Source organism: Scylla paramamosain, chromosome 27 (genome assembly GCF_035594125.1).
Source record: "Scylla paramamosain isolate STU-SP2022 chromosome 27, ASM3559412v1, whole genome shotgun sequence".
Taxonomy (NCBI): Eukaryota; Metazoa; Arthropoda; class Malacostraca; order Decapoda; family Portunidae; genus Scylla; species Scylla paramamosain.
The window spans coordinates 10,590,204-10,610,548 of NC_087177.1; the positions used below are offsets into that span (position 1 = coordinate 10,590,204).

At 43.4% G+C, this 20,345-nt stretch overlaps 1 long non-coding RNA gene across 5 annotated transcripts in view; it reads left to right on the plus strand.

Moving 5' to 3' along the window:
• The first annotated feature begins 515 nt into the window (after positions 1-515).
• LOC135114197 (uncharacterized) overlaps positions 516-20,345 on the plus strand; it is a 226,004-nt gene continuing 206,174 nt past the window's right edge. For all 5 annotated transcript variants that reach the window (XR_010275434.1, XR_010275432.1, XR_010275433.1 and 2 more), the window contains exon 1: positions 516-651. This is a non-coding gene — a long non-coding RNA (uncharacterized LOC135114197). The remainder of the gene's footprint in view (positions 652-20,345) is intronic.

Consider the following 20,345-nt stretch of genomic DNA (forward strand, 5'->3'; position numbering starts at 1 on the left):
GGGGAAAGGGAGAGAGGAAAGGAGACAGGGAGAGATGAAACGGGACAGGGAGGGATGAAAGGGGACAGGGAATAGGGGAAAGAGGATTAGGAGGAAAAGATAGAGCAAATTCAAATGGAGTACGTAAATCTCTCTCTCTCTCTCTCTCTCTCTCTCTCTCTCTCTCTCTGTCTCTCTCTCTCTCTCTCTCTCAAAACATTCACATCTAAACTATACATACACACACATATAATTCAGTAGCTTATATCACAGTATCTGGCAACAAAACAAGCCCTCCTTTGCCTCGTAACCACTGGACTGGGGAGGTCTTGTTAGGCACTGAAACTCGTAAAACGTATATTTTGGCTGCTAAGAAAGAAAAAGAATAAAAACACTAAGCACAGGCACATTATTATATAATTAACCTGTTTTCTAACCATAAACTCGTATTCAGAAATGTAAACTTTCACTCTCATTTAATTGCTAGTTTGGTGACGTCCAGAGGAGAAAGCGCAGAGAGGGTATCACTCCGCTTATGTTTCCCTGTCGACAGTGTGTAAGCCGCGCGGGTAGCCTGCGTGTGTGTTCTCCCTTAGGATTTGTCTTTTCTTGCCTTTTTTGTGAGTGCGTGTCTGTCCACTGCGGGTTGTCCTACACTGGTGGCGTGATTGGGTAAGTGTTTGTGATTGTGTTTGTGTTAGTTTTAGTGAGTGTATGTGTGTGTGTTGAAGGAATTAGTGAAGGAAAAGAAGGTGGGTGAGGTTGAGGTCTAGTTTAGCAGACAACATTTTCTGCTACGTAGTCTCTCTCTCTCTCTCTCTCTTCTCTCTCTCTCTCTCTCTCTCTCTGGAACAAGACCACATGAATATCCTTCCACTGTTTTGTTAATCGTGCTGTTATTGTTTGTCGTTGCACTTAAACCTTTGCATTGCTCCTCCATCTTGATAATCTTGCTTGTATTTTAAGATTTTTATCAGCGCTCAGTACAATAGGGTGACGATAGAACAATGGTACCCTGAATTTTTTTCTTATTTTAGGTCTCCGTTTGTCGTGAGGAAGGTTGGTACTCCTGACGTTGTTCAGGCTGCTATTACCAAGGGGAAGGAGGAATGTTCTGGTATGTTTGGCTAGGGAACAGTGATAACTACGTATATTGATTGAAACAGTTCTCGATTTAATACAATGATATTCGTCTCTCCCCTCCCCTCTTTTTCTCTTCCTTGCAATGTTGCATCTCTTCCCATCTGTTGTTGCTAATTTCACGCTAACCGCTCTTCTCGTCTTGCTAACTACATGCCACCTCCCCTCCTCCTTCTCTGACCATGGTTTACGAATCTTTCTGCTTTCTCTTCTTTTTTGTCTACTTTTCTTGTGCAAAAGTTGACTAGTATTCTGAATCTTTTCATCCATTTTAATGGTAAAGTCTGGAACCCCCTACCTGTTTTCTGTAATTCCCTTCCGCTTATAACAGACTCTTCCAAGAGGGAGTTTCAAGATGCTTCTCCGTGTACTGTTCGACTTGCTTTCGAGCGTCTTTTGTAGGGACTGCCACCTTCAATGGATCTTTTTTTTTTTATTTAGCCAGAATCCCTTCTATAAAAAAAGATGCATTTGTATGTGGAATCTTCCCACAACCCTGATTACGAAGTGGTTTGCCAGGATTAGCTATTAAGCTTGCAATTAGTGTACATGTGTGGAGGATTGTTATCCTCACCACCTTGAACCTTTGATATAATTAATGCAAATTTAGATTCGCAAACCCCTTGGTGTTTTTCTTTTCCTGAAAGTTTACGGTTGGTGCGGCGCAGTTAACGTGTCAGCTGGACAGGCCATGCGATACAAGCTGAGAAGAGTGTGTGTGTGTGTGTGTGTGTGTTGTGCGTCGTGCATGCATGCACGCATAAAGGAGTACATATCTAATAAATTCCATGCCGTGACCAGCACACATAATGAAGAAGACGCTCTTGAAGAGGTAATCCAAAGATCCTGTGTATTTAATACTTTGTGGTCTCTGACGCGTTTGGGCTATCAAAGATCCTGTGTATTTAATACTTTGTGGTCTCTGACGCGTTTGGATATAGCCTTCCCAGCACTTAGTGTCACCAGCAGCTGCAACAACTCAGGCAAATTGCAGATTTGTGCCTAATTTTCCAATATCAAGGCGGAGGGAGGGGATGGAGATTCAGGCTGCACCGCGAGGTCATTCCTGATGGTACGTGAGGCACCTTGAGCGCGTCACCTGCCCCTCGGCGGCCATTGCCACATAATGGCATTAGTGAGGTAGGCGGAATCCAGGGAGTGGCTCAACGGAGCTTCATCCCAGCACTGCAGGCCACCAGGCGATGACGGGAGGCTGTCAACGAGCCACTCTATAAATACAACCTCAAAAAAAAGAAAAAAAGTCTTGGGGGATTTTATTTTTACTTTGACACTCGTACCTTGATAAATATCGTTGTAGTTGTCAACAAAACTCCAACCTGAGATTTAGCGAAGGACATTTTTTACCCCACAGGAGGAGGATCCAGTGTCGTGGCGTGTGCGGGCAAACACGAACTCAATTTCGAGGCCGTCATTAAGCGTTTTGGTGTTTATTATTATCTATATTAATCTGCCGCGCGACCCTCGCCATCCCTTCACCATCCCCACCCGTGCTGGCTGGATACGGGAAGCTGAGAGAAAGACGAACGGAGGGCGAGGTGGCGGGGTGTTCTGAGCGCCGCCCCTTCGTCCACCACAGAATATTTGCGATTGGCTCTCGCACCCTCGTGATGACAGTCCTTGTGTCCGCCTCGTTATTGCAGCGGAGTCAATTTTCACTTACCTTCGCCGCCTCGTGTGTTACCTCTGCGTTGCTGGTCAATTTAAAAGTCTTCATCCCTCGTTTTTTCTTATTAGTATCTCGTGCACTTAGGTATAGTAGAGAGAGAGAGAGAGAGAGAGAGAGAGAGAGAGAGAGAGAGAGAGAGAGATGATTGTGTGTGTGTGTGTGTGTGTGTGTGCGCGCGCGAACCGTGCAGGCTATTTCATCTACTGGTTTATTACGTTTTCTTTATTACGTTGTTGGGTTTGTAGTAATTGCACGTAGGAAATATTATGATGCCTTTGGGGGGGCTGTTTTATCTGTGCGTTTTTTTGTGCGAGTTGACAGACCAGCTCCTGTTCGTATTTTTTACGTGTGTGTTGTGTTTGTGTGTGTGTTTGTGTTTGTATCATCGTATGCAGAGAGGGGAGAGAAGTAGAGAAGAAAAAGATGAAGGCGGAGGAGGAAAAAAAGGGAAGAAAAAAGATGCAGGAAAAAGGAAAAGGAAAAAATAGAAACAGCAGTAATAGTAGGAGGAGGAGGAGGAGGAGAAAGGACAGGAATATGAAGAAGCAGTACCATGGTAAGAGTGGAATTTTTGTGCTGCCTGGACCTGAGGAGTGCGAAACCACTGTTAAAAAGGGACTTCCCGTGTGCCTCCTGCCGACCACCCACTGCTGTTAGCGCCCCAAGCACTTTCTACACTGGCCACAGACACGCAGAGCGGATTTGAGGGGTGTGTGAAGAGGAAGTGTGTAAAAAGACAGGAAACTCCAAAATACTCCACTTTTTCTCCTTGCATAATTTTCTCTCCCTTTTTTTCCCTTGTTGTATGTTTTTTCTCGCTTTTCTAATTTCCTCCCTTTATCTATCAACTTTTTTTTCAGTACTTGTTTTTCCTTTCCTTTCTCTTTGGTGTGTTTTGAAATTTGTGTGAGGAAATTAAGCCGTTTACTTGTTAAATGACAGTCATTCTGTGTGTGTGTGTGTGTGTGTTTGTTTGTGTGTGTGTGTGTGTGTGTGTGTTTTTTTTCTTCTCCTTTTCTCTAATTTTTTCTCATTTATTTTAATTTTCTCTATTTTTCCCTGAGATTTTTTCTTTTCTCAACTCATTATCTTTGTTTGTCTTTCTCCTGGTATTTAAAGTTTGTGTTAGGAAATTATGGCATTTTATTAAATGACGGTCTTTGTATGTGTGTGTGTGTGTGTGTGTGTGTTTACCAGTGCGGATCACTTGCTGTGCTTGACTCATGATCGCCAGGTATTACCCTCCTGCAGAGAGATTAGAGCTCATTTTAGTCTGATCTGTGGATAAGGCTAAGTGTTTTCACGCACCGCACACTCCTCAGTACTCGTCTCTCTCTTTCTCGTCTGTCAGTGAAAGCTTTTACATCCGAGAGCAGCAGCGAATCTCGACCTGCCAAGAGATAAGAGAAAACTTTTTGAGCTGGCGAGTTAGGTGAATGTGTGTTGTGTGTGTGTGTGTGTGTGTGTGTGTGTTTGGGGTAAATGTATTTGAGATCAGTCTTGAAGGGTGAAAGCAAAACACACACACACACACACACACACACACACACACACACACACACACACACACACACACACACACACACACACACACAACACACCACACACACACAGAAAAGAGAGAGGGAGAGAGAAATCTTTGTCATATCTACAAATAGCAGAACAACCTTTTTTCGGGTCCACATTCCTGAAAAGTAAATAAATAAACACAAATATGTAAAGAAGAAAATGCATTTCCTGCATTGGCAAAAATTCGTTGATCGATGATGCGCCTTCCTTCTCTCTCTCTGCACCATTTCCTCTAAAATTATTGACGAAATGAAAAATCGAGAAATAAATATAGCCAGAAATCAGAGAGCAATAAATATAATGTAAGGGTGTGTCGAGCTGTTTATTGCATGACGGATATACGTATATAAAAGTATATAATATATTAAGCGTTTGTTTTGAGTGTCTGGTAGAAAAGAATATATGAGATGTGAGACTTGAGGATGCGAGGCACGCGACGAGGCTGTATGCAAAGTGTTTGGTTGTGGGAGCGCAGATTTTAACGTTGAGTGGCTGGCGCCTTGATTAATTCGCTGCCTTGGGGATCTTAACAGTGCTTTCTGCCTTTATGATCTGCTGTTGTGCACGGGAAGCTTCAATATTGTGGCAGTGATGATGATTTTTTTTTTTTTTTTTTGCTTTTAAAGGAGATGGTCATGGCAATGATGTTTGCGATGATGATATTTCTGGTTTTATGTTTTGCTGCTGTCTTAGTGAAGTGTAAGAAGAAATATATGGCAGTTTGTGGCGTTTGTTTTACTCTTTGTTTATGATAATGGTGTTTAGTCATTGTGTTGAAGTTGACATTGACAAAGATGATGGTGATGGTGGTGGTGATGCACACATATTTTGTGGTGGTGAGAGGAAACACGATAAAGCCGGAGCACTTTATTGTTCAACGTTTTCGACTGTTCGTTTCTCACACCGAGAAGAGCAACAAGCAACGGCGGGCCAGTGTTAGAGTAGTTTTTGCTTCATCTCGTGCTTCCTCTCGCCACCACATTTTTCAAACACATGTGATACAGCCGCCGGCATCTGGCTTTTGGCGTCTGGTGTTGGGTGTCTCATTATGATGTTTTGTCTTAGTGTAGTTCTTGGCATTTACCTCTGCCGGCTGCCGTCACGCTCCCACACTTTACCACATTGCCGCAGCCTCCCTCCGCACTCACCTGCCACCTTGACACCGCGGTACCCAGCCAGGTGTTGCGGGTCACCTCGGTGGGTCCCCTGCCTGGCCGGTCCCTGTCCTCCTTTGCCCTCTTCGTCGTCTCTAAACCTCATCTTATCCAGAACTATAAATAATTCAGTAGCAGCCAACCACGACTGGAGGCGCTGCACCCTCACTGATCAGCCACCTCTGGCCATTGGAATTATCCCCACCTGAGCCTCGTTGGCCAGGATGTGATTACACTCCGAGTCCGGGACCTGATTTATGTCTGTCATTGTCCTTCACTCGGGAAACTTTATCGAACGCTGCATCAACACCTCGGGGATCGGTGTTCTGTAAAGGGTGTTCTCGTCGCGTTTTTATGCTTGAAGTTAATTTGTAATAGAGTGAGGGTGATGTGGTGGGCCGGTGGGACAATAATTGGCGGCTGATGGTCCAGCAGCACCTGCCTGGCTGACCTTGGACGCACACGCGCAGTCAGTGTGCCAAGACGTGGATGCCACACGCCGCCACACTCGCCCGGCTTCTGCTCAGTTTGTTATATTCTATTCAGGACCATAAAGGCTTTTAACACCAGGCACACAAGAATTTTCATATTAACATTCTGCTTTGCCTTGAGTCTCAAAGGAGCTCATACATCACTCCCAGCAGCTGCCTCTCCTCCCCACAGCCTCCGCCATATCCTACACCACGATGCCTCCGCTCAACCATATCCTACACTCATTGTATTCCTACCAGTGATACACCTCGCTCTGGTCGTATATATACATTTGATGTCATGGTATCGCATGCTCGTCTGGACTATAGTATCTTGCTGTCTGTCTGTCTTTGTGTATCCATCTCACTATAATTATATTCATTTACTTATCTATCTGTTTGTCTGTCTGTCTTGATCTGTATCCGTCCATCTTCGTCCGTATCATATTATTCATCTACTTATCTGTCTATATCGAGAGAGAGAGAGAGAGAGATGAGAGAGAGAGAGAGAGAGAGAGAGAGAGAGAGAGAGAGAGAGAGAGAGAGAGAGAGAGAGAGAGAGAGAATTTTGTAATAGAGTTATTTACAAAACGAAAAATCAAATAACAAACTTTTGAAAATGAAATGCGTACACTCGACTGAGGTCATTCACACATCAGCGTTACACGGTTTATAATATCCCATGCAATTACGGATTAAGGCCTTTTTCTTGGCTTACTCAAGGTTGTCGGGGGTGTTTTCTTTTTTGCCGGCAGAAGAAATAAAATATTTAAACTTCGTCTCGAGGGAAAATACATCTAATAATATCCTGACCAGAGAAGACCTTCGAATTTTTCTTAATGTTCGGTGACCTCTAGACGGGAGGGACAGGTATGTGAGGTGAGTCTGAATTGGAGAGACAAGACGGGGACTGTTGAGGCGGACGGGCTGCACGAGAGGACGGGAAGATTCTGTGAGATTACTTTGAGCGGTAGAGACGGGGTGGGACTGTGAAGTGACCACTGGACGGAAGGACGGGACAGTGAGGGTGACCCCTTACAGATGTGGCAAGCTGTAAGGAGTGACCTGTGGACGGAAGATTCTTTTGAGGTGACCTCTAGATAGACGAGACGGAATCTGCGGTGACCTTCAGGTGGACGCGTCAAGTTAATTGTCCTCTTGATGGCTGGTGAAGGAGGAGGAGAGGGAGGAGGAGGGAGGAGCGGCGGAGTGTTAGAGGAGCAGAGGAAGGTGGCGGAGAGCATGAGTTGCTTGATTATGCAGCCGTGCAATGTCAGGCTCTCGTTGGGTCGCCCTTTTGCCTTACTTCATTACCTGCGCACGTCCATTTTTTAGTGCCTCGCCTTATGAGTGAGCTAGGCAGCCCGGGGCACTTTTTGAGGGACGCATTTTTCCCGCGCCAGCCGCTCGCACACAAGGCTCCCTGTGATGCCGCGGATTGGTGGCCTATGAATTTGCGTCAAGGGTGTGCTTTTTTTTTCCCTTCCCGAGTAGAGACAAAAAGTGCATTGGTCAATTGTGTGGCTGATGGAGCTTGTGTTCTGAATAAGGTCATTACACACTCGCAAAAAATAAAAAGGGAAAATAAAATGTAGGTGTGGCGGAGAGGCTGAGTCAGGGTTGTATGATCCTCAAGAGCCCTGAGACCGACTTCTCGCAGGTGGAGGGGGCGGCGTGTGGAGGGGCGGGGCGTGGAGGGGGCAGCGTGTGGAGGGGCGGGGGCGGGGGCGGGGCGGCTACCTGATCCCTCCCATCGCCTGCAGGTGGGAGGGCGAGTGGTCCCTGACAGGAATCAAATTAACCATATTTTTCGTAATCCTAGAATGTATTGGTACTTTTTTTTTTATCAGCCCAACCCGATCTCTAACGTTTGTGGATCATAAATCCATGCCTGAGTCAACCTTTATAACTTTACGGCACTGGAATATCATTAATAACCCTTCTTTTTATATTCCATTCACTCCATTGCGTTGAAATTTATACTTTGAACGGGAACTAACAGACTCGTCTGTATCTTAGCGGTGGTGAGGGAGTGATGGGGGTGATTAGAGTGAAGGGTGAGGTTGGTAAGGGAGATAGGCAGTGAAGAAATGATGTGGCTGAAGTAGAGGCGGTCATTGAGTTAAGTGGTGATAGCTTTTCAGTGATGGTTGTGACAAGAGTGGACATGAGTGAGGCTAGTGAGTGAGGAAGTGATGGAAGATGAGGGAATCAGTAAATAGAGGAGTGAGGGAAGTTGAGTTATAAGATGGTGAGGAAGTGATGATGGCGAGTGTGGAAGTGTCGAAGTTGATGTGTAAAAGTGAGTAATGATAGTAGTTAGTGATGAGTAAGGTTAAGATGGTAAGAAAGTGAGTAAGGAAGAGCAGTTTAATGTTGATTAGCTTGAGTATGTGTCTCTTTTCACTACGTTTGTCACTTTTTACTCACCATTTCTCTCTGCCTTCATCCTTCAGTCACTCCCTAGCCCTTCCTCTCCCTCCATTCCTTCACTGCTTTCACACACTTACCATCTCTTACCTTCTCACACTCCCTCAATCCCTTTCTCACACCACATCACCTCTCCTCACCCTTCAGCACCCCCCCTTTCCCCTCTCTCCTTCATTCTCTCTCTCCTACACGTCCTGTCACCATTAACATGATAAACACGACCGATTGAAGTAACAAGTACCACCACCTCTTAGTTTGTTAGGGTTTAGAAGCACGCACACACTTTATGCAGGAAGGGAGAGTAGAAGGAAGGATGGGGGGGGAGAAGGGGGCAGGGAGAGGAACGTATCGCTGTAAATTCATGATAAATCGTTATTACTCAACCTCGTTTTCCTCGGAGACAAAGGGGGGGGACTCAATCAGATGGCTCTGGTAGCAGTGTCTTGTATCACGTATCAATCAGGACAAAAATGGGCGTCATGCAAAAAATAACAGGAGGATTATCAGACACTTTCAGCTGCTCCATTCGCGTGGATCCAAGGCCACCACCACCACCACCACCACCGCTCCTCACCCTTCCACCACTACCACAAAACATCACAGCTGCCACCACTCCTTTCCTGCATCTGCACCCTTCCCCTCACCACCACCACCACCACTACCACAAACATCACAGCTGCCACCACCTCCTCTTTCCTTCATCTGCGCCCATGCCCTCACCACCACCTACCACCTCCACCACCACCACCACCACCACCACCACCAACACCACCACCACCACCACCTCCTCCTCCTCCTCCTCCTCCTCCACAACCAGCCGGAGTTAAGGATATTATCTCAGGCTGTACCATCTCGTCCCACTCCTCCCCGCCCCGCCCCGCCTCGCCCACCTGTACTTAAGCCCCGTGTGAACTCTCCTAGTCGCTCCTGCAGGTGCTATTTCTCCGTATTAGGACGGGGACGCTGAGGCCTGAGGAAGGGAAGGAAGGGAGGGGATGCAGAGAGGGTACAGGATGAAGATTATAAAACGGGAGGGAGTGGGGGAAGGGAGAATAAGGAAAGGGTCGTGTGAGGATGACTTGGACTGGATGGACAGTGGAAGGCGGACAAGGAAGGTTCGTGGCGGGAATGCATGCAGCGAGTAGGGGGTGAAGAATGATGGAGTGAATGCCGTGGGTCAGTACGGGAGAGAAAAGCAACGACATGGATGAAAAAACAAAATAAATAAAATAAATAAATAAATATGGAGGTTGGTTTTTTATATGCTTTTTTTTTTTTATTTATTTATTTATTTTTTATTTTTATCATTATTTACGCAGTCGAGGCATAGTAACTCAGACGGGAGCGCGTGTCGTGTGGCGGTTGCAGCAATTAAGCACTTCTGCTACCTGCCCACGCGCTCCTCAGGCAGTCTTCGTCACCTTCAGAAGTCCCTCACGCGCCTACAGTACACGCACGAATAGGTGGTAACGAGCGTCTTACAACTTCAAACGCCGCGCCGAGGCAGACCAAAGAAATACCCGAGTCAACCTTCAGCAATACTAAGATGTGATGTATGCATCTGCTTCAAAGAGGAGGGAATGTTGGGGGAGATAAACACCACCGACTCTCGTCTCTCTCTCTCTCTCTCTCTCTCTCTCTCTCTCTCTCTCTCTCTCTCTCTCTCTCTCTCTCTCTCTCTCTCTCTCTCTCTCTCTCTCTCTCTCTCTCTCTCTCTCTCTCTCTCTCTCTCTCTCTCTCTCTCTCTCTCTCTCTACTAACAAGGCTCGCCAGGTTTTATTTTAATCCAGTCGGCAACCGAAGGATATATATATATTATGCTCTAGTCGCAGAGTCTCGACCAGAAAATAGATAGTGGAGCCTTCATTCTCCTTGACAAATGTACTGTTCATATTTGTAAGGCAAGAAAAAAGAAAAATATAACATACAACTAAGGAATTGCTGTCTGAACGACTAGACAAAAGTAGTGTAAGAAAAAAAATATAATAAGAAATTGAAGAGTGAATAGAGAGACAGAAACGCAATTAATTCACCTTAATAATCTCCAGAAGAATTTACGAGTGATGTTCATTGAGCTTTTTGCCGGGCATGGTTTTGTGTGTATTTTTTTTTTTTTTTTTATGTATTACTCTCCAGTATCCACATGTGGTCGCAGCGAAGTAGTTGTAGCAGGAGTGTGTAGTAGTAATAGCAATAGTCGTGGAGAAGCAGTGGTAATGGTTAGTAGGGTGGTATTATACTGTTATAAATTTCAGAACCTTTGCAGCAAAAAAAGGTTATAACACGCAGATGGGATCACACACTCATATATTCTCTAATGCTGAGGGACGAGGCTATTATGCTGATATATTTAGTGCTTACCTTTCTGCCGTCGTCTGGGTTTGGTGAGAGCATCGTTCAGCTGCTTTTGCGGTGGCACCACCCCTTTTGTGTTCCTGAATACAGAGAGGCAGGAGGGGACGCTGCAAGTACCTCATGAGTTTCTGTTTTCCTGGAACCCTATTCTGCCCACCTTCCCTAATGCAGGAGTTGACCAGTATTTTCAGTCTTTTATTTCCCAGTAAACTCTGGAATTCCATGTCTGCTTCTGTATTTTTCTCCTGTTAATTGCTTTGAACTATGTGCAAGGGGGGAGGTTTCAAGACACTCTTCCTCATAATTCTGTATAATGCTTTTGACTACTCTTTGGGGACTTCGGTATCTTCAGTGGACCTTCTTTTCTCTCGGCCTTTGCGTATGCCCTAGTATAAAACCCTTCTAACAATTAAAAATATGTGAGACTTCCACAGAACTCTAAGCAGGACCACAGGAAAGTTGACGTGTTTGCATCATCAGCGTCTAAAGAAACATGGCAGGCATGTGGAGATGTGTATGGTACTTGAGGGGAGTGGTGTGTCCAGGGGACGTATGGCCTTGTGCTAACCTACTGTTTTGTGCCTCTTTTTTTTTTTTCTTCTCTCTCTGGATCGCGTAAGATTAGAAGTGTTGCGCGTATAGAACATTACACAAAAAGAATTAAGGGAAGCTGCAAGTAAGCTATTAGGCCTACGCCTGGCAATTATTTTTTTTTAGTGTTTGTCCGTAAGACTGTTTTTTTGTAACTTATTTATAGTAGTGCAGATTCCTTACGAATGTGTGTTGTACGTTACGTAGATGTCAGGTTATATGTTGTCTTGGTGTTGCTATTGTTGTAATGATGGTTGTGTTGGTTGTGGTGTCAGTGGTAATTTTTTTTATTGCAAATGCTTCATAAATTTTCTAGGAACCCTATTCTGCCCACCTCCATAATACAAAAGAGTTGGCCAGCATTTTCAATCTTTCATCCCTTTTTACTGGTAAATTGTTGAAGTAATATGTTGTATACAATACGAGGAAATGCTTTGTAATATTATCACGTAATGACGAAAGCGGCGAAGTGGTGGTGTGGGTGCTATGACCCAAGCAAGAGAGAGAGAGAGAGAGAGAGAGAGAGAGAGAGAGAGAGAGAGAGAGAGAGAGAGAGAGAGAGAGAGAGAGAGCGACCTGGTGGATATGTGTGCCCCGCCCAACATCATGCACGACCACTCGCTCCTCTGACTCTTCATTCCCAGAGGACACATCGCGGAGGAACTGACGGACAGACAGACGCACAACCAACCAAACACAGCCAAGAAAAATAGACAACCTGACATATACATTCAGACACATACACAGGCACACCCTTACCCACTTAGGAGCAAAAAGGAGGAACAGAAAACGAAGCTGAAAAAATCATTTGGGGGGAAAATTTTTCGTCATGCTAATCCTCACTTCCATTTTTATGCATTAGTGTAGCATTCTGAGAGAAGGAACTCCCATCTCCGTGACAGAATTTGGCTTAATTTGGCGGAGGGTGAGAAGTAATTGCAACCTTCAAGTTTTCACCGCGGCACGAATTATCCTAATCTGAAAAAGCTTTTTATGTGGAGTCGTGTCCCGCCAGACCTTTGGATGCTAATGCCAGAAATCTTCAGTTAATTACTTTTGTTTTGTTTTCCCACCCACCCGCCCGCCCGCCCTTTAACTGTACAGCCAAGCGCGCGGGTAGAGAGATGGAGGGAGGGAGGGAGAGAAAGAGAGAGAGAAAGAGACAGAGAGAGAGAGAGAGAGAGAGAGAGAGAGAGAGAGAGAGAGAGAGAGAGAGAGAGAGAGAGAGAGAGAGAGAGAGAGAGAGAGAGAGAGAGAGAGAGAGAGAGATATTGCAAGTGTGTGTGTGTATGTATGTATGTATGTATGTATGTATGTATGTATGTATGTACGTACTTACACACACACACACACACACACACACACACACACACACACACACACACACACACACACACACACACACACAAGCGTAAGGTAAAAACCAAGCAGCTCTATACTCTTGTCTTCTCACACTTTCAACATTTACTGACTGAAAATCTATTTATATATTCTTTTTGTGCCTCTAGACGCCAAGTGAGTTTCCTCGAAGTGAAGGACGTTAGGTCACTTCAATCATGCGTTATATACGAGAGTTGCCCCATAAACTTTTCATCCTACGTCGGGGGCCGAGGAAAAAAAAAAAAAACTGAAGAACGGTCGGCGCTGTCCACTTGTGCTCGAGGTGAACCAGGGAGGCGAATGAGTCCTTACGGCCAATAATCTTCAATTCGACATGACTCTCCACCCGGCGTAGCGAGGGGAGAGGGGACAAGGGGAGGGAAGAGAGAGATGTGGAGGAATGAAAACACTCAGTCTTGTACTCAGATGAATCGGCTCGTCCAGGACCACATGGGGGGCGCTCACTCTCTACGCGCAGAGGAATGTATTATTCCAGAGGAAGTGTGGACGCCGCCTCATGGGCTGTCGCGGCCACAACCTTTGATGAATTGCGTGGCTCAGGAACACCCGCGGCTCCCCAGCGTGAAATTAGCATCAGCTCCAACTTCGCTTCGGAGTCATCTGTTGCAAGGCACGACATTAAGTGCGGCCTCTAAAGAGTACTTATGGCTCTCCTGAGGCTTGTGTAATGCAAAGCATCTGAAACGGCCGGGATAATGCCACAGTGAGAGCAGCTCGCATAGAGAAAGAGATGTTCAGGTGCAATCTGTACGGCCTGACCGCCGGCGGCTCTCAGGTGTGCGTTAAAGCGTATCCAAACACGACTCGAGTTGTCAGAACCGACGTGGGGTAAGGGTGTAATTAACCCTCCGTGATTGTCTTGTGGATGGGAAGACAGAGAGGGTGGCGAGCCTGAGATGGCGCAGGGGCCCCTTCGCAGCCTGCAAGATTAATGACTGGTGCCTTACATTATAAGTAGCATAGGGTGCACTTACCAATGTGAACATGATCTTGATAAGGAAAATTATGGCCCATGAGTGTGGAAATGGCGCACTTCTCTGTGATGTGCTTTCATTTTGAAGGCCAAAACTTCACAGTCGTTTACAAGGGTTCTTAGAAATACACCCTTTTTTTTCACTCTCGATGGTGTAAGGTATAGTTTTTTTCTATAATTATTTCCCCAAGTCTGAAAGAACCGTCACACTAACACATAATGGCGAGAGGAAAGGGACGAGGCATTCAATTTGTTTGGTTGCGTGTTCTCCCTTGTGTATTACATTAGCTTGACATGGGCCAGCCTTACTTCGCCCCAGGCATCACTTGACGCTATAGTTAGGAAGGAATTGTTGAGATAGGCCGGGTAATGTAACATAATTTGGGCCGTAGTAATTGAAGCAGTAGTTGTAACGATAGAGGGAGTGGTAGTGGCATAGTTGTAGTAGTAGTAGTAGTAGTAGTAGTAGTAGTCATACATAGTAATAGATAATGCTAGTATTTGTAGTAGTTGTAGCTTCAGATAATATACTGTAGTTGTATTGATAACAGTACTCCCTTTTATGTAAGTAGTACGTATAGCAACAACGGTAACAACAGCAGCAATATGATTAACAGCAACAACAACAACAACAACAACAACAACATAGTGATCAATAACAAACAAAAATAAAGAAATAAAAATAACTTGGCAGAGAAAGAAATAACTCGCAACAGAAGAACGTATAAGAACAAAAACCAGCAAAACAATAGAATACTTAGGGAGACAATCAAGGGAACATCGATAAGAAAGAAAAATATAATTGCAGAACATTCCATCATTTCATCATTGCAGCTTATCATCGCTTGTTTCATTAATTTCTCGTGATAAGTTGATTAAAAGATGGACACATGATAAGAAATCGCTCTCACCATCTGACTGTTGCTAATTGAAGGAAGCGGCCTTGCTATCGGCTCACTTCCAGGGGCGGCGGTAAAAAACTCTGAGGTGGTGAGGCGTGACCTGGAGGAGGAGGAGGAGGAGGAGGATGTGCACGAGGCTGAGAGTGAAGAAAAAAAGAAATATATATATGTAAGTCATGACACGTCGGTGCGTGGCGGGAGGCGTGGAGGGAGGTCGTGAGGGTGTGCTAGGGCAGTTAATGGTTTTAGTGTGACTGGTGGGTATTTTAATGGTCCTCACTAGCTAATAGACACAGAGGAGTTAGCATTCCGTTGATGACCTCACGTCCTAATCTATTCATTGCTTGATCTCTCTCTCTCTCTCTCTCTCTCTCTCTCTCTCTCTCTCTCTCTCTCTCTCTCTCTCTCTCTCTCTCTCTCTCTCTCTCTCTCTCTCTCTCTCTTTTTTTAAGTTACGCTACGGAACGAAAGGTGAGGAAAATTTTTACTGTGCGAATCGAAGGAGCGTGTGTGGAAACTGTATTTTCTTCCTCTTATCTTTGACTGAGACGGCAAATCTAATATGGCTCTTGATTTTTCACTTCTTTTCCTTTCCTTGAGTTACGCTAAGAAGTAAAACCAGTGGAACGTTTCTTTCGTATGAATCGAATAAGTATGTAGAAAAAAAAAATACGTTTTCTCAATCATGATCTCATTTTTTTTTTTTCTAAAGTAATAGTACGGAATAGAAAACTAAGATACTTTTTTTTCATTTATAGTGTAAGTACTTGTTTAGAAATGCTATCCATTCCCTCCCTATTATCTCTTTAATTAAGAAGCCTTGCATGGTATCGGCTGATGCTTACCTTAAGTGGGAAATAATTAAAGCTTCGAAGTTTAGCACCTGACACACAATAGCATTCTCGGTCTGCAGCGTGGCGGGGGGTGAAAGAGGAGGATTCGCCACATCCTGGTGTGTGTGTCACCTTTACTCAGCGTCATTACCAACATCAATACCTCCGTGAAGACGCTTATCAACTATTTAGGGGTAATTACTGAGGCTTGTCCGCGAGGTGCTAAAGGGCGTGGCTTGGGCGGCGTCCTGCTGATCGGTGGTGGCCTGAGCGACCCAGTGTGTATAGGACCACTGGACCCGCGACTCATCCTGTGTGTGTGTGTGTGTGTGTGTGTGTGTGTGTGTGTAGTTACGAGTATGCTTTTATATTGCTGGTTCAAATTCCTGATGTCCTATTTTTTAACATCTTTACATTTTCTTTTAAATCTATATATTTTAACTACACACTTTCCTCTGATAATGCATTCGTACTGATCTACATATTGTTGCTATATTTGTAAAACTGTACGTCTCTGCGGATCCTTATCTTCTCTTGTTAAGTTTCTTGTTGCCGCCTCTTAACATTCGGTTTCCCTGCTGGCACAAGTCTTCTACATCTAAATTTACGTTTTTTATTTTTTTTATTACATATTCGTAAACCGTAGACCTGTGTAAGGAAAGGGCTCGGTAGTGGAGACATTATTTTAAACTGAGATAGATGTAAGGGAAGAAGGATGGAAGGATGACTTGGGATAGATATAAGGGAAAGAAGGATGGAAGGATGACATGAGATAGAGGTAAAGGAAAGGATGAAAGGATGACTAGAGATAGATTTAAGGGAAGAGATCAGGCCTGTGATGTGTGATGGAATGATGATTTGAGATAGACGTAAAGGGATGGAAGGATGGAAGGATGACTTGAAAGACTTACAGGACTCAGGCATGTGATGTGTGACGGAAGAATGAATAATATAATCATCACTGTCGTGGTCTTAAAAGTCTTTCTCTTGTTATCGGGACTATTTTTCAAACGCCGTAGAGATAATTAACCAGGTTTTCATATTTCCCAGTTTCTGATTTACCTTCCTCGTTAACCTCTCACTACTGTCCAGCGTCTTAAAATGCCTTGCTCTCATAATCAGGACTATTTTCAAAGACCACGGAGATTAGTCAGGTTTTCATGCGTGTTCTTTCCCATTCCCATTTAAGCTTCCTTGACAATCTATAACTACAACCATGAAAAATCAGCCTATAATACTCCGAATACCTTCCCCAAGAGGCTGTAGGAAATAAGACGAAATGTTGAGGGATAGGTTCTCTCATCACTCTCCTAATCCCCAGCTCTATATAATGTGGTGATGTCCCTCGTCTTCCTATCTGACCTTCCCAGTCTACCACTCTCCCTCCCATGGCTCCCTTTTCGTCTGCCCGTCCCTCCGTCCCTTCCCGGTCTTCGTCCACGCCCTTCCTGTTGTTCCCACAGCCCGAGGTCCAATCCAGTTTATTCATGGCAGAAATATATGGCATGTGTCCAATATATTTTTGTGGCAATCTATTAAAACTTCCATTGAGCAAGATATGAGAGAGAGAGAGAGAGAGAGAGAGAGAGAGAGAGAGAGAGAGAGAGAGAGAGAGAGAGAGAGAGAGAGAGAGAGAGAGAGAGAGAGTACACGTCTAAAGAACAGTTATTATTAAGAAGGTGCAGTCTGGTCTTCTTAATGTTTCTGCCTTTAACCACGCCTCTCTCTCTCTCTCTCTCTCTCTCTCTCTCTCTCTCTCTCTCTCTCTCTCTCTCTCTCTCTCTCTCTCTCTCTCCCCTGCTTGCTAATCTCACGCTTCACACTTAGATGAACAAGAACAAAAAATGAGGTACAGCATTATGGCGTGTTCTTAGTATATCAGTTTTTTTTTTGTTATTGTTTAAACGTTTAGTGATAAATTTTTACGTTTAATTTGAGTTACACTTTCACTTTAAACTTCTCCGAGGAATTTCACAGGGATGATTATCGTTTTGGTCAGCTTATGTTCAAGTCTTAAGAAAGTTTAGTGTCTGGCTAGAAATTGATTTGCAAACTGGAAGAGATAAAATGTCTCAAAGCAGTGTCTTCATCTAAACAATGTAATTTATTGACTATAACACCTTAACCGGAGAAGAAAGAGGGGAAATATAAGCACGGTTCTTACATTAAACTGTTATCTTATCTTATAAAAGTCAGGAGAATGCGACGTACTCTTCTTTAAATGTAGCATTATTTTCTCACCGCCCGCGTAAAACATTGTCGATACATATTTTTCTCTTCGAACCTGAACCAAGCAAACTGTGAGTACTGAAGTGTGGGAGATAAACTTTCATAGGAAACTGCTGTAGTGTTTTGTTATTTTTGCAATATTTTTACGGTTAACTATATTGATAAAATCATTGGAAGACGATAATAATCACAAAATTCAAGCCTGGTATGATGAATGAAAATTCCAGTAGATAAATGGGTCTATTAATTCCCCACCGACATTAATTTTTTGAAGTTCAATTTTCCTGTTAAATGATATACGTTAACATACTGTAGTTAGCTTACATCTTTTACATCCCAAATAACAGAGAAGTTTCAGACAACCACCTATCTGTCTGTTGGCTGCGTCAGTACAAGAAAGAACGGCCGTACTATCAGTGTATCCAAACTTTACCTCAGGCCTCAACTTTATTTCCATCAATCTGCCTTGGGTGTGTTCTAGACAGACATCACCTTAATGGCCACTACCTCAAGAGTATGGTAACACGTTTTGCTTGTTTTTGTGATAATTGTTTTGTATGCCACCACCACCACCACCACCACCACCTGCACAGCACCCTTCATTCCCACCACACACAGGAAGTCATCAGGTTCTCATATCAAACCACCTCTGTACTCTGCAGGGTTACACATTATCTCCACATCTCCATGAATATCATTATAATGTTTTTGTATTCTTACTTGTTTGTATTTACCTTGAACAAACATTAACCCTTTAACCGTCAGATGTTTCCTTGCATAATTATCTACAATATTTAGACGGTTTTGTACCATGATTTTAAATGTCCTGTGAATGAGTAGAGACAAAAGTAATCTTATATTTCTGTCTTTTGTGTGTGTCAATGCTGATCATTTTCCATAGTGCTCTAATTGTTAAGAAAAAACTAAATGACTAATATTTGTGAGAGTCAAACAATTAAGTGTTTTTTTTTTTTTGACGAATAGCGAAAATCATTATGCTGGCGATTATCAGTGTGTGCTTGCAGTTCTTCACTCGGAGCCTGTATTGTTACGCGTCTGTGGGGATGAATCATTAGCACGCTCATGTACCTGTCGTGGCTTGTTACACACCTCACCGTCTCAGCTTCTTGCTTCCCCCGCGTCCTCTGCATTATGATTTCTACTTTGAATTTTTGTCGACCCTTCATTTCCTTATGTCAGAAGTTTTACAAAGAAAGTTTGGTTGTTTTTCCACTTTTCTTTCATTTTATTTTCTTTCCATCATAATTTTTATTTCGAACTTTTTACTTGTTTCAGAATTTTTTTCTTTTTCTATTCTTTACATTTTAGTCCCATGAATTCCACAAAATAACGTTGCCTTTGTTAATGTATTTGCTGTATTATACTTTACAAGCGTTTCTCGTGAACTGTAAATCTTCATAGTTCACATTTTTAGCTTCGCCGTGGATTAGTCTTCATTTACCTCAGGTAGATGGCGCATGTCAATAGTTTGTGCAGATCAGCAGATGTACACACACATACGAACACCTATGGACAGGCATTCACAACCACACACTCCTTTTCCATTTATAGCAGTCACGCTCTATGGCAAAACTAAATGAATTACTAGTGACACCTTACATGCATATGATGTGTAAACTTCATACACAAGAAAGATAAAAACAAAGATCTATGCTCAAACTCGTAAAAATGCTGAATGAATTGACAGCTACGGTGAAAGTAACGGGATATGATGATAGTTGTGGAGAAATATCCTAATGTTCCAGCAAGAGTATAATGCTGTACACGGACATGCATGACTGGAAGGAACAACCGTGAAAGATGTGTCATGGAGGTCTTTTGCTTTGTGTTAAGAATTGTGAAATGCTGCTATTCTCCTCGCCCTGTGTTGCCATCTAGCGGCGAGGAAGCCATAATAGCATCACATAATAATGAAAGTACTAAAAGTCAGTTGATATACACAAGGAAACTCCTGGGTACTTTAAACTTACAACGAATATCTCCTGACATCTATAAATTTATCCAAGCTCCTCTTGAAAGTATCTAATGTTTCTGCGCTTCCCGCGTTCTTGCTCAGATTGTTTGTCATTTACAATTTTATATGTGAACCAATAGTATTATTGAGTGAAACCTAAGAATTTCTGACTGTTTCTCATATGAAAATTGGATACTACTTCTTAAAGTATTTAAAAACAGTGAATTCTGATGCACGTTCATTTTCCGTGGAATGGTTGTATAGTTGTATAAGGTGTATTACAACGTACATATCCTTTGTCTTTTCCTTCCTTACATTAACAAAAAAGTAAACAATAATTTCTAAGATTTATTGACAGTTTTCATGAGCGTTTCTCTTCATAAAAAAAAAAAAAAATGTATGATATGAGGATATATATGTATGTGAAAAAAAAAACTCAGACTGTCAAATTCAACAAACACAATATCTTTACAAATTCATGGACAGCAGTGAGTTTCAGCTGATCTTCATTTTCAGAGGATGACTGTTTGATAAAGCACCGTACAAAAGAAACAAAAAAGTATAAGCCCGAAGACGTAGATTTTGGGACATCATGAGTTTATGTAATGGAAGAGAAGGACATTTCATCATTTTATAAGAGCTCCGGTATCGTTGGGT